Source organism: Colobus angolensis, unplaced genomic scaffold (genome assembly GCF_000951035.1).
Source record: "Colobus angolensis palliatus isolate OR3802 unplaced genomic scaffold, Cang.pa_1.0 Scaffold263, whole genome shotgun sequence".
Classification (NCBI taxonomy): Eukaryota; Metazoa; Chordata; class Mammalia; order Primates; family Cercopithecidae; genus Colobus; species Colobus angolensis.
The window spans coordinates 1,073,986-1,088,905 of record NW_012115855.1 but is presented as its reverse complement, the minus strand read 5'-3'; the positions used below and the strand labels follow the sequence as shown (position 1 = coordinate 1,088,905).

The 14,920-nt window shown below is 42.1% G+C and overlaps 1 pseudogene across 1 annotated transcript; it reads left to right on the top strand.

The window, feature by feature from the left end:
• The first annotated feature begins 1,739 nt into the window (after positions 1-1,739).
• Positions 1,740-3,147, top strand: LOC105515556 (annotated as a pseudogene). The gene has a single exon (XR_001002347.1). The product of XR_001002347.1 is annotated as a pyruvate dehydrogenase E1 component subunit alpha, somatic form, mitochondrial pseudogene (transcript).
• The last annotated feature ends 11,773 nt before the right edge of the window (positions 3,148-14,920 follow it).

Genomic DNA, 14,920 nt, shown 5'->3' with positions numbered 1-14,920 from the left:
AGAAAGAAGAAGAAAGAAAGAAAGAAAGAAAGAAAGAAAGAAAGAAAGAAAGAAAGAAAGAAAGAAAGAAAGAAAGAAAGAAAGAAAGAAAGCATGCAGTTCTGATGACCAAATACACCCACACAAAGACCTCCAGGGGAATAAGCCTGAGAACAAAGTCATCTATAGAGGAGTACTGAGCTGTGGCAATTACAGGAGAGTAAGGCAGAAGGCTTGGTAGAACCATATGAAGCCTGACCAGCCTCTGGATTTTCATGCATGTGATTTGGTGCATGTCTTTATGGTTTAAGCCAGTTTGAGTTGGGCTTCTGTTCCTTGCCAGTGAAAGCACTCTAGCTGATTTGGGTCATATGACTGTTTCTGAACTCACTTCAGGACCCTCTCTCCACATTATTCCAAGTTTAATAGGCAACTACTGTGTGATCTGAAAGAGCATTCAGGCATAAGGTTCATGGTCATGATTGTCAGTTCCATAGTCCTTCCCTCACAGGTTGCTTCACATGGCTTTCTGCCTACATTGCAGATAGTGTCTCTTCCTCCCTCAATGTGACCATAATTATACATATCACTTCTCACTTTTCCCCATGATATCTCTACTTTAAAATGGGCAAGAAAGGGAATAGTGAAATCAATTGAGGTATTTTCATATGATGGAATATCATAAATCCATTGAAAATAATTTATGTATTAATTCAGCAAATATTTACTTAGCACTTACTCTGTTCCAGGGACTGTACTATAGAAGAATGCCTGATGATATGGAAAATGTTAGATATAGACTATACAAAATTCTAGCTATAAAATGTAATTACCGTATCTAATTTAGATGATATTTAGATGAGACTTTGGACTTTAGATCTTAAAGTTGTTGCTAGAATAAGTTAAGACTTTTGAGGCTGTCGGGATGGAATAAATGTATTTTGCATGGAAGAAGGACATGACTTTTGGGGGACCTGAGGCAAAACGCTATGGACTAATTGTTGATATCCCTTAAAATCCATGTTGAAGCCCTAACCTCCAGTGTAATGGTATTTGGAGGTGGAGCCTTTGGAAGGTAATTACGTTTAGATGAGGTCATGAGGGCAGGGCCCTGTGATGGGATTGGTGCCCTTAGAAGAGGGAGAGACACCAGCGCTCACTCTCCATCAGGAGAGGACATAGCAAGAAGTCTGCAAGCCAGGAAGAAGCCCTCACCAGGAAATAAATCTGCTTGCACCTTAACCTTGAACCTCCCAGCCTCTAGAACTGTGAGAAATACATGTTTGTTGATTAAGGAAACAAACAAAATACAACACAATTACAATACAATCAAATCTGTGAAAAAAGAGTGTGCGTGTGTGTGCCTGTGTGTGTATACCTACAAAGAAAATAAGACTAAAAAGCTATTCTAAAAATATTAATAAGAGTCATCTCTGAATTTTGGCAGAATGCGCAATTTGGTGCTTCTTTGTATTTTTCCAGATTTATCATATTTGCTATAATAACGTTACTTCTGTAAATAGGAAAAATACCCAAAAAATAAATTATGCTAGTGTCTTTGATAAATCTAATAAATCTTGAAGTGTTTGTATTCTAGATTGATTAGATAGTATAGTTATGTAATTATTTCTTCTTTCAATGGGCCTTGATGTTTAACATATATTTACACAAAATTGCTATGTATATGAGATAGAGAGGAATTATTTTTAAGTAATCAAGAACTCTTATTTACATTTAGAATTGCCTCTTTTGGTCGTGCCTCTTGGGCTGTGAGGAGTCGCCGCTGCCGCCAGTGCCTGTGCTTCATGAGGAAGATGCTCGCCGCCGTCTCCCGCGTGTTGTCTGGCGCTTCTCAGAAGTCGGCAAGCAGAGTGCTGGTAGCATCCGTAATTTTGCAAATGATGCTACATTTGAAATTAAGAAATGTGACCTTCACCGACTGGAAGAAGGCCCTCCTGTCACAACAGTGCTCACCAGGGAGGATGGGCTCAAATACTACAGGATGATGCAGACTGTGCGCCGAATGGAGTTGAAAGCAGATCAGTTGTATAAACAGAAAATTATTCGTGGTTTCTGTCACTTGTGTGATGGTCAGGAAGCTTGCTGTGTGGGCCTGGAAGCCGGCATCAACCCCACAGACCATCTCATAACAGCCTACCGGGCTCAAGGCTTTACCTTCACCCGGGGCCTTTCCGTCCGAGAAATTCTCGCAGAGCTTACAGGACGAAAAGGAGGTTGTGCTAAAGGGAAAGGAGGATCGATGCACATGTGTGCCAAGAACTTCTACGGGGGCAATGGCATCGTGGGAGCGCAGGTGCCCCTGGGCGCTGGGATTGCTCTAGCCTGTAAGTATAATGGAAAAGATGAGGTCTGCCTGACTTTATATGGCGACGGTGCTGCTAACCAGGGCCAGATATTCGAAGCTTACAACATGGCAGCTTTGTGGAAATTACCTTGTATTTTCATCTGTGAGAATAATCGCTATGGAATGGGAACATCTGTTGAGAGAGCAGCAGCCAGCACTGATTACTACAAGAGAGGCGATTTCATTCCTGGGCTGAGAGTGGATGGAATGGATATCCTGTGCGTCCGAGAGGCGACAAGGTTTGCTGCTGTCTATTGTAGATGTGGGAAGGGGCCCATCCTGATGGAGCTGCAGACTTATCGTTACCACAGACACAGTATGAGTGATCCTGGAGTCAGTTACCGTACACGAGAAGAAATTCAGGAAGTAAGAAGTAAGAGTGACCCTATTATGCTTCTCAAGGACAGGATGGTGAACAGCAATCTTGCCAGTGTGGAAGAACTAAAGGAAATTGATGTGGAAGTGAGGAAGGAGATTGAGGATGCTGCCCAGTTTGCCACGGCCGATCCTGAGCCACCTTTGGAGGAGCTGGGCTACCACATCTACTCCAGCGACCCACCTTTCGAAGTTCGCGGTGCCAATCAGTGGATCAAGTTTAAGTCAGTCAGTTAAGGGGACTAGAAGGGGAGGTTATACCTTCAGGGGGCGACCAGTGTTCTCAACTTGGTTAAGGAGGAAGAAAAGCCAGTCAATGAAATTCTTGTAAACTTCCATTAAGACTAAGTGTGTAGCCTGAGCAGGTAGTAATTGCATGCACTTTGTACATTGTTGCATTAAAAGATGAATTATTGAGTGCTTAAAGATTAAAAAAAAAAAAAAAAAAGAATTGCCTCTCTTTTCATGCCAGATGTAAAATTTGAAAAGAGAAAGAAAAACCAGGCAGTCATTGCAGACCATGTATATAACTGAGTCTTCCTCAAAAACCTCTCAGTATACTTCCAAGAGGGCAGGAAAAAGGAGAAAAAGAGAGCATGTCATGAGACCCAGTTCTCTGGGGGCTCAGAAATGAGTTAAACTAACTCCTTCCACTCTGCTAGCAGGGAAGAGCTGACTGTACCTTCAAACCTCTGATCAACCAGTATGTGAAAACCCACATACTGAGACACTTCCAGAAAAGAGCTGGTTACTACTGAAAAGAAGGAAAGTTAATTTTAAAAAAAGGAAGTGCAAAGGAAGAGGAAACATTTTACAATTTTCATTGCAAAATGACAATACAATAATTCATCTTAAAATATTATACAATAACTTCATCTCAAAGCAATAACACAGTAATTCTGTTGTACTACTAGAGGGCATTGTAATAAAAGAAATATATTAGAATTATATGGGTGGAATGTATACTTGCATATAGAATTTAATATTTATAAACTGTATACATTCACAATTATAAACTATATTAATTTTGCCTACTCTTTCACATACATCATTGCATTAGATTCTCACAACCTCCTTGTGTGGTACTTAACACAAATGTTCTCCCCTTTCTTTATATGAAGAAAAGACCCATGCAGGCAGGGTAGTATTCAAACCCAAGCCTTATGTGGTCAGGGGATAACTCAAATATATTATTCATGCTGATGAGATACAGAAATACCTCATTTGCCTTCTTTTTAATATGTTTATTGAACTAGAAAAATTGATTACGCTGGATAAAATTTTCCACACATAGAAAAGTACCCAGTACAGTTCCTGCATTTGGTGGATGTTCCCAAAATATAAGATGACTGACATGTACTTGATCTTAATAAGGAACAGACTTCTTTAGAAAATTACAGCCTTTATATTAGAGTTTTCGTTACTCTTTGCTTTGCTCAAAACCCGCCTACATGCTGCTGAAGGATTGCATCCCAGAGGATAAAAAACTTTGTCTCAAATATCAGAGGACTTGAGGTCAAAACCTCCTAAAGGTAGCAATTTATCTCTTTCTTTATAATTAAATCAGTATAAATTAATTTGGACCATAGTTTTAAAGAAAACCAATCTGATCCCGAACATTTCACGTGTAAAATGAAAAAGAGTAAAGCTAGAAACCACACAACCATCTAAAATTTTTCCTGCTAAGAAAATTGCCACAGTCAGAGTGGTTGGTTTGCTGCTGAAAAACAAGCTGGGTTGGGTTTAGTGAAGATTGACTCTTCCTTTCAACAGATATTGTCTCTGGCTGTGAAGTTCACATCTTACAACACCCAGTAAGCATGTCCATGGAAAGTAAAAAGTTCAATAAATCATTCAGCTGTTTTCAAATACTCAGAATACATGGACTCAGGAAGACCCACCGTCTTGGCAGCTGTGTGAATTTTTCACATTTCCACCTGATAAAGCTCTTGAGAAAAAGTTTCCTCTTCTCTGGGAACCTGGGAACATGGTATTCTGCACCTACCTGTGTGTGGAATAGGCATAAATTTTGTCTGCCAGATGGGGAAAACCTTCTAGAAACTAGGATCCATGCTTCTTTAAAATGACTCTGCTTTTTCTCCACTGAGATCTCACTGAGATCCTCCCTGTATGGACTGAATGCAGCTGAAGGAGGCTGGCCTGCCAGGCTTTCAGGGAGCTTTCAGGCTGAGCCAGTCAGGGTGGACCATGAACCTCTGGCCTCAGAATCTTGTCAATGATGCCAATAATTAGAATTATGACAATAATGTCAGTAATGCTAATAAGAATAATGCTTGTCAATAATACAGATCCTTGGGGTTCATCTCAGACCTTCCCAATCAGAATCTCTGGGGGCATAGCCTTGGAATCTGCATTTTAACAAGCTCCCCTGTTAACTACCCTAAAGTTTGGGCAGCACTGATCTCATAGCTCCTGGGGGAGCTAGATAAGCACAAGAGAGGACAAGTGAATGCAACTCTAAAAAAGAGCTCTGGCTCCATCAAAGCGGATGGAGCGATGACAGATACACAGACTGGTCAGGAAAAAAGTGCTAGACAGAGAGAAGTTCAAACAGTGGGGAGTGGCGAAGAAGCAAGCTTTTGCCCACATGAGAGAAACTGTAGCTCCCCATCCAGTCCATGCTATTATAGCAACTAGGGAGGTCGAGATAGCAGAGGAAGTCCTGCAGCAGCTGTGTTTGTGGCTAGGCCCACAGGTCATGATGCAGGCTGGGATTTGCCCCTTCTACAGCTAGAGAGTCTGGGGATCCCACAGGAGCAGTAAGGCCACACAGCAGTGTTGTGCACATGAACCGAAGGCAGTGAGTCTCTACTCTTATTGGTGTGCCCATTAGTGTTTAACAATAGGCTCTCCAGGGAAAAATAAAACTCTGACATACAGCATTTGCCACTTTCTATGGTGTAAATACTTCCACCATGGCTAATTTCAAGCCATTCAGTGATGTCACTGAACATGAACTTAGGAAAATATAGACACACAATGGCTCTCACATGCCAGAGTGAGCCCCCTCCAGTGCATGACTGCCTACACACACCACATTTCTCACATAAATACACTTTTAGTTTTGTATTATTTTGTCATTCTCACACTCTTACACCTAAGGGTAGAAGCCTGTTCCTCCTGTCCAATAACTGAACATACAACTATTCTTTGCTAATCATGCATTTGCTCAGAAGCATCCATTTTTATACAAAAGATCATTTTTCCCTGAGTTAAGTAAAAAGTTTTGCATTGAGAAAACGTTAGTCACTGTTAACCTATCTCTTTTCAGTCTGATAAAGAAATTACCATATGCCTGTATCGTATATGAGCAGATTAATCTCACTCCCTTCCCAAAAGACATTCACATCCTAATCACCAGAACATGTGAATTCGTCATGTGACATGACAAAGGGAAATTAAGTTGAAGTAGAAGTAAGCTACTGATCAGCTGACTTTAAAGTAGGGAGATTATTCTGGATACGTCTGGACCAGTTTTAGCACAAAAGTTCAGCAGGGTTGGTGTCAGAGTTATGGGATGAGAATAAGACTCTACAAGCCACTGCTGGCTTTGAAAATGGAGGAAAGGGCCACAAACCAAAGAATTAGAGCCACCTCTAGAAGCTAGAAAGGGCAAGAAAACACACTCTCCCAGGGCCTCCAGAAAGGACCACAATGCTGTCAGCCCCTTGATTTTAGCTCAGTGAGAGCCACTTTAGACTTCTGACTTCCAGAACTGTGGCATAATAAACTTATGTTGTTCTAAGACACTAAGTTTGTGGTCATTTTAGACAGTAACAATAAGAAACTAATGCAGGATGTTTTTCAGGGAAGTGGCAAAAGAAAGTAAGAAAAATATATAACTAGAAAGCCATAAATGGCCCTAGAAATGCTGACCATATCTGTTCACAGTGCAGACATAGAAAGGCTGCCCATAGCACACTCCCTCTACACACACACACACACAAGCTGGGTGAGGGCTCTGCAAAGCCTAGGGAAGCAGTTTGAGTCTCTCTGAGAAACATATAGATGTTAGGGGGTTTATACCTGTCACTTTCTCTCAACTCTTCTCTCAGAATATTCCATTTCCATATGACTTAATTTGAATACATTGAAACAAGATCCTCACTGTGAAATTAATACCTGTACAATTGGTCAGAACTGGCATTTAGCATTGCCCAACCTGGACAAAGGCAGGATATTCAGGAATCTCCAGAAGAATCAGATAGCCTGTCATACAGATGCTTATTCATAAAAGGGTAGGGAGAGCCTGGAGGTGTAAAATGTGTAATTTGCCACCTTTAAAACTTCTCCATGGTGCTGAGAGGCCCGTCAGTCAAACTTCCACATTTTACAGATGAGGAATGAGAGACATGATACAAGTGGCCCAAAGCCACCCTTCCGCTCACTGGCGTCAGAGCCGGGCCTCAACCTGGCCCCTCCCCTTGGTTCCTCCACTGTAGCCCATAACGGGGAATCTGTGAAAGAAGAAGAGGTAAGACTTCATTCTATAGTCAAGAGTCAAATAGATAGTGACCGTTTAAAAAAATACATGTGAGTAATATAGGATTATAAGGATTATACAAGATAGGAAGGATTCCCATCCCCCTTTTGCCTCATTATCTGCTCTCTTTCTCAATCATCCCCAAGAGGAAGTACCAAGATGGCTTTCAAATGTGAGCATTGGCCAGGCCACATTTGTTCTGGGAAGGGATCATTGGATTTTAAAATGTCACACATGACCACTGTTCATTATCTTTCATTTCTATGTAAAGGGAGAGGTAATCCCGCTCAGGCGCCACCTTGTCAGGACAGCCCCTGGCATCACTCTCCTTTGCCTGACCATTCCAGTCATGTGCCAGGTAGCTGGCCAGGTGACCATAACATTCAAGAAGTGGGTTTGGAACAGGAGGAGAGAGGTTGAACTGGAAGCCTGACGCACTGCATGCTCCAGCGCAGCCTTCTCAGGGTTCTGCTTTGGAGTGGGGAGTGTGGTACAAGGCCTTACCGGGCGTTTGCTCAGATAAAAATAAAGCGAGGCTGGCTTCTGTTTGCTATCACTCCTTATACATATTGCTCCATGCATGTCTCCAGAGGAGAGCTGTTGCAGAAGCCCATCTTTAGGAAGGCCATGGAGGAAAAAAGGATAAACTATTGCTACACATATTCATGGACAAATCATCCTACAAACATCGTGTGGACTGAAAGAAGTCACTAAAGAGCACAGTAGGTATGTTTCAAGGTCTGTGAAAGTCAAGAACAGGCAAAATGAAATCTATGGGACAGGGGCTGGAGGGTGGCATGGTATTGACTGAGAAGCACTGAGAAGGGAGCCTGCTGGGTGCTGAAAGTGTGCTCTGTCTCAATCTGAGTGGCAATGACACAGGTGTGTATGCATGAAAGACACGTACTGACCTGTAGTTGAGTTATGAACTTTATGTATGCTATTTGGCCTTTAAAACAAAACCTCCGTTTCCCACATGAAGTGCACAATTTCCAAATCATTCTGTAAATGACAATGCATTTTTATTTTTAGGGCCTGAAATACTTAAAATTAAAATTTTTGAAGTTATGTTTCCTCTGGATTAAACATGCATTTAAGTCATGTTCTGAATTTGAATTTTCTTTCTAATTAGAAAGATCAATGGAGAGGTCCTTTTTCATCCAATTTCATCCAATTCACCCATTTCTCCAAATGGGCCTTTCAGAGTTCAAGGAAAGGCAAGTCAAGAAATATACATTTCAAAAGAGTTAACACATTTTGATTCTTCCACATTTCTATCTATAGAAGTTTAAGATTTTTTGTTAGCATTTGAAATTTTTCAGAGTTCTCTTAGCTGCTACAGAAATGTGATGTCCGACATCTCTTCTATATAAAGGAAAATGAAGAGGTATGTAAGAGCAGTTTCAGAAAGTTGACTGTGGTATACAAAAAATTTTTTTAATTATCAGGTTGAAGAGTTTAAAGGAGATGCTATAAAATATGCATTTACTGGTATTGGAACAGATGAAAGCACAGTATTTTCATCTTTAAAGACTAAAAGAACTATTTCAAAAAGCATGTGTTTTTCATAGCGTACTTCACTTTATACCAATGATTCTAAGGTTTCTATTAAACAGAAAAACAAATTACAAGTCTGGCAACCACAAAGATGAAAGGGGGCAAAGTCTACATAAGTGAAAGAGATCTTAACCAATAGTAAAGTGATGACAAAATCCCACGGTGTACTGACAGCATTGTTAAAGCTCCAAATTATATTTAATGATAGCTAACCGATGTCTAAGACTACAAGAACCCATGGATGTCTGACTGTTGATGAAAAAAGGAAAAAGAGAAACGAGGGATCGTGTCTCCTCTAGAGAACAGCTAAGTTAAGCTGATCCAGCCGAGACACAGTAGTTTCCAGGGTAAAATAACTTCTAATCAACTATGTGAATCAAGCTTGGCCTTGTCTTCCATATGAAACCCAGGCTAATTTATTCCCTTTGGGAACAAATTTAGCACCCAACAGTAGCTCTGAATCCAAATTCTAAAGATCCCAGTTCAGGTCAGGACTCTTGTCTCTAATGTGGGTGGGACTTTGATTGTGATCTTGAGTAGCAGTTGAAGCTCAGCAAAATCCCTACTTCTTGAAGAAATGACATGTTTACCAGGGATTTGTGAGTTAAGGGAAATAGATGTTGTGGAAATGTGTGGAAGTTTAGGGTGCCTGAACTTTTAGCAGAGAAGTTTTACATAGTATAAGCAAAGAAGATGATGAGGCTCTCAATGATAGCCACACTCCTATACCAAGCATCAAAGTCAGTAATTTCAAGATCTGCTTTTCTACATACAAATCTCAAATGCTGCCAGGCGCGATGGCTTACGCCTGTAATCCCAGCACTATGGGAGGCCCTGGCGGGAGGATCACTTGAGATCAGGAGTTTCAGACCAGCCTGGCCAACATGGTGAAACCCCTCTCTACTAAAAATACAAAAATTAGCAGGGTGTAGTGATGGGCGCCTGTAATCCCAGCTACTCGGGAGGCTGAGGCAGGAGAATCACTTGAACTCGGGAGGCGGAGGTTGCAGCGAGACAAGATCGTGCCACTGCACTCCAGTCTGGGCAACAGAACGAGACTCAGTCTCAAAAACAAACAAACAAACAAAAAAATTCATATGCTAGAGCTGTCACCTGGCAAAATAAATTTGGAGCTAATAGCAAGGACCTTGAGAGGATTTTTTTTCCTTGGCTGAATGCAAATCCTTGCCATTTAGTGAAAACAGCAGGACATCAAGAAGCAGCAAATCCACATCACATCCATCATCTTCAGCTCCCACCATGAGCCTGTCCCATATGTAAAAATTAAATCCAAGAGAAACTTAATACTTAGGAGTTGATATTCTCTTAACTCCTTTTTTTTTTCTTTCCCTTTTTCGTCCTTATTTTTTTATTTTCATGGTCTCACTCTGTCACCCAGACTAGAGTGCTGTGGCACGATGTTAACTTACTGTGACCTCAAACTCCTGGGCTCAAGCAATCCTCCCACCTCAGCCCCCCAAATAGCTGAGACTATAGGCACACACCGTTGTGCCCAGCTAATTTTTTTAAATTTTTTATAGAGATGGGTTCTCACTCTGTTACCCAGGCCAGTCTCGAACTCCTGGCCTCAAGCGATCCTCCTGCCTTGGCCTTTCAAAGTTCTGGGATTACAGGCATGAGTCACCACACCTGGCCTCTCTTCACTCTTTCTAAGAGTTAAATATTCTTTGGGGAAAGAGCATGCAACTGATCAAATTTCAATAGTGTATTTTTTCTCCAGGATTTAGGCAAAGCAAAGATGCTGAGAAGTTTTGATAATCATGTTTAATTTTCAGAGCTGTTAAAATATTGTTACTTATTAGGGATAAAAACAATTTTATAGTTGTTACAGAAAAACAAATCTTTTAAATTAGAAATAAATCGGTAGTTATCTACATCAAAACAAATTTTTTTTACCTAAATTTAACAAATTTTTATTACTATTCAGACACAGAAACCTCAATTTCATTTGGCAGCCTGCTATGCGCAAAACATTATGTTGATGCTGTTTGAAAGCCAAGATTTACCCGTCACCACCCTGCAGTAATTTATGATATGAAAAATGTGTACAGGAGGTGAGTTGGGCAGGAACTGGCAAAGGCTTCAAGGAAGAAGTGCCATGTTAAGCAAACCATACAGGGTTGGTAGGATGTCAACATATGGAGATGAACAGAATATTCCAAATGAATGGCATGAATAGAGTTTCCCCCAAATGGTGAAAAAGAGTCCCTCCTCCGCCCCAAAAATACAGAGTAACTTAATAGGTTCCTTCACTTCTACAAGCCAGGCACACAATTTCCCTAAAAGGAATTGCTAAAGACTATTATGGGACAGGCCAGTGGCATTGGCGCCCAGGAGGTCTCCCAAGCATTCCGTAGCAGACATGCCTCTCACAGGGAGCCATCCCTGCGGGCTGCCTAGTAGGCAGGCAGTTCTGGGGCACCAGATCTCTTCTTGACTTTGGAAACTGGAGAGGCTGGCAGGGTCATTTTCTTCTTTCCATGGCATATTCCCAGCCTGCCTCCTGCCAGCTCCCAGGGAGGATCAAGTCAATGTGTCTCCGTTTATGCTGAAGGCAATGCCTATTCTACATGCCCATCACGGGAATTCAGAGACGCACAGGCAGGCCGCTGTGGGTTGTGTTGGCCCAAGGACCCAACAGAATGGGCAGGTAGTGCTGCTCTAAGTCTCTGAACACGGAAGAGTCACATTTTGGCCTCCTTGCCAAGTACTGGGGACCTGGAAGTTCCCTGGCCTCATGGCACCCTTGCTTGGAGCAGAGACTCCACTGTAAAGGGGCAACGTCTTCCCATTCCCTGAGGAATGTGTGCCAGGGTCCCCGACAGAGGGATTTAATAAAAAGCTCCAAGACCAAATCAAATGAGAGTTCTGATATTAAGGGCTAATAATTAGTGACTAATATTTGTGACTAATAGCAAGACCTCCTTCCTCAAGGGCCTAATAAAGAACTGTATCACTGGTTGGGGAAGGAGTTCTAGTTTTGCTTTGTTTTTCTTTTTATTTATTTTATTTTATTTTTTTACTTTTTCTTGGTAAAAACTGATGGGGCACCTGTGAAATTTTGCTTCATATATAATACTGTGTAGTGATCAAGTCAGGGTATTTAGGGTGTCCACCACCTGCATACAGTATGTTTTAAAACAGACACCCTACTCTGCTATCAAACATTGAAAGTATTTCTGGGGCAGGAGTTTTTATTCCATCCCAGTGCAGGAATGGCTGAAGCAAATCAGGAAGCACAGTAGGAGAGTAAGGAATTACATCAACATCAGTGACCCTGCAGGGATGGTGACAGGAACAATGTTTGCATGGCAGCCACCTGCCCCATGACACAGCAAGGCAAGCCACAGCGGAAAACAAGAGAGATCAAAGGGAGCAGATGAAGTACTGGCAGCACTGGCTTCAGAGAACTGTAGTGGCTAATGAGAACGTGTGAGCCATGGCAGGAAAGACACCATGTGGCCACTTTTCCAGGGATGGGCTGGTAGAAGAAGCGTAAACCATTTGGTTATATTCCGTTGTTTTTACCCAAACCTTTTGCACCTTTGCAAACTGCAGTGGCTCGGGAATTTAGGATATACTCATCTTTAGAATTGTATCATTTCTAAATCTGATTTAGATAAATTTAGTCTATGAAAATGAAAAAAAAAAAGAGGGAAAGAGGGAGGGAGAGTTTTGACTCATTTGAAATGATGCTGGAAAAAATGCATTTTAAATGACAAGGGTTCAGAACCCTTTTTTTTTTTTAAAGCACAGCAGTTTCCAAGGTTTACAATTTTGTGGGTCTCTAATGGCAAAGACCCTACAAAGAAAATCCAGCTTTGCCATCATTCTCTTTTAGAATGTTCTTGGAATTTATTTGAGGTTAAGGATATTTCCATAACGTAAGTCTACACCTTAGCTGTTTTCCAACATCTGAACATCACTGTTAATGAGACTGCTTCTCTTTTATTTTGCTGTGGCCTTTCTCAACTTCCCACAATTGGGATAGTATTTCATATCCACAGGAATGGAAATCATAACCAATAGCTCACTTTCCTCTTCTGTGGTTTCTGTTTGTGTTTTTGCCCCTGCTTCCTTAAGCTTCCTTGGCCCCCACCTCCTCCGCAACCACTCACCCCTTCAAGCACTGCTCCACCCAGCATCTGTACTGAAAGTAAAGTTTTATGAAAAATAGAATAAAGGGAATATAACAGGGGCTCATGCCTAGAGGCTTTCTGTGGAGCACTGAACTTGGAGTTGTAAGGCTGGGGTTCAACGCCAACACCCCAAGCCCCACGCATGAGCCTGCCTCGGTTCTCATTGCCTATATAAGGTACAAACTCTTTAGCCTGGAATTAAAAGTTTTCCACAATCTGACACTGACCCGCGTCAGTCACCCACCACAGGTCCCACATAAATTCTCTTCTCCAGCCAACTGGGAGGTTGCCCCTGAGCGAGGAATGTTCATCCCTGCTCTCGGCTTTTGTCAGTGTTTCACTTGACTACAATGCCTGCCCATGCCTTTCCCCTCAGAGGTCCTGAGGACCTGAAGCCCGTTCCTGGGTGTTACCAAATGTTACCACCCTCAGAATTGGAAATAAGGTTATGCCCTCACTTAAATTAAGTGATATTAGCTTTCAGTATAAGTCACCTTAGAAGATAAGTCAAAACAATTAAAGGAACAGAAACTATCATCTGGTATTCATTGGATGTAAAAGCAAGCAGGAGTCAAATTCATGTGCAGAAAGAATGTGTGAACAGTACAAGGATTGACTTGTGTGAAATCTAGCAAAAAGGAGCCCAAGGGAGCCCAAGCAGCCACAGGTTGTCCCTGTGTCTGTGTCTTTGTCCAGGAGAGAAGTTGTCCTCGCCAGTGAACAGAAGCATTCTTGGCAGACTGTCCCTTAGTAGAGGTGAATATGCTCAAGTGTCATAACCTAGTCACCTCACTGCTGACACCACCCCACTCCTTCCCTTTGCTGGGATTTCATGCTCACTGAGGAGCCATATTTGGATCCCTGTGTAGGCTTATGTAAAAAGAGAGGAAGGCTAACGGAGAGACTGGATGGCCCAAATCCACATCATCTAACAAAACAGTGATCGGTTTATACCCCACAGTTTGAACCCCTGTAAGTTTGTTTTGTCCAGACCTATAGCTAAGAACCTGGCCAACTCCAGGCACGCTGACCAAATTGGGTCATGAACCTAACAAGCCAAGAGCCAGAGTGCAAATGTGGTGGCTCTTGGAAGTAATGCTTCCTGAAAGCCCTGTCTGGGAGAGCATAATGAACCCCTGGAGACATCATCTCCTGTCTCTATCATTGTGACACAATCTCATCTTGTACCAGTCAGGGTCTGGTCGAGTGAAAACCCACACCAGCCATCTTACAGGGAGAAATGAACATAAAGAATTGCAGAACCGAAAACGCAAAAGGGAAACACCCCAGTTTCATGGATGTAACAACAGCAGAAAGTAGCTCTCACCCCTATGGCTGGGGCAGCAATAGAAAGAGGTTGGAAATTATGGCAATTTAGATTAGAGGAGGGAGATGAGGCTTCCTGCAAAGCTGGAAGCAGAGGATATATTGGAGGAGAATAAAAATGAATGAAGGCAGAAGGACCAGTAAATACCTGAATGAAATGCGTGCCTGTGGGAATGGAGAGGACAGAGGAGATTTGAGAGAGACTGGGGGGTTAGTCTCAGACAACTAAGAAGGAGGCAGTTGTAGCTGATGCTGGTGTTTCCAAAGGAATGTGATAAGGCTGGGGCTGGGTCCGCAAGGCAAACAGGAAACAACATCCAGATCCCTTCTTCCTCTTCCTGCTGTCCAGGATCCCTCCGGTGTCTCCTATTGTCAGAACCCAACAAGGATCCAGGGACCAAAGCACAAAAGTGTTTTGCAGGGTCCCTGCAGCAGTGGGGAAGCAGAGGAAGCAGAGGAAGAGGGTGATTTGGAGCTGAGGAAATAGCTTGACAATAGCTTGGTAACTGGCATGATTCCTACATATTTAGATATTTGTTGTTCATTGCCTCTCTCTTCCACTTGAGAGTTAACTCTAAGAGGGTAGAGATTTTTGCTTTGTTCACTGCAGTATCACCTATGTCAAAACAGTCTCTAACAAACAGCAAGACTTCA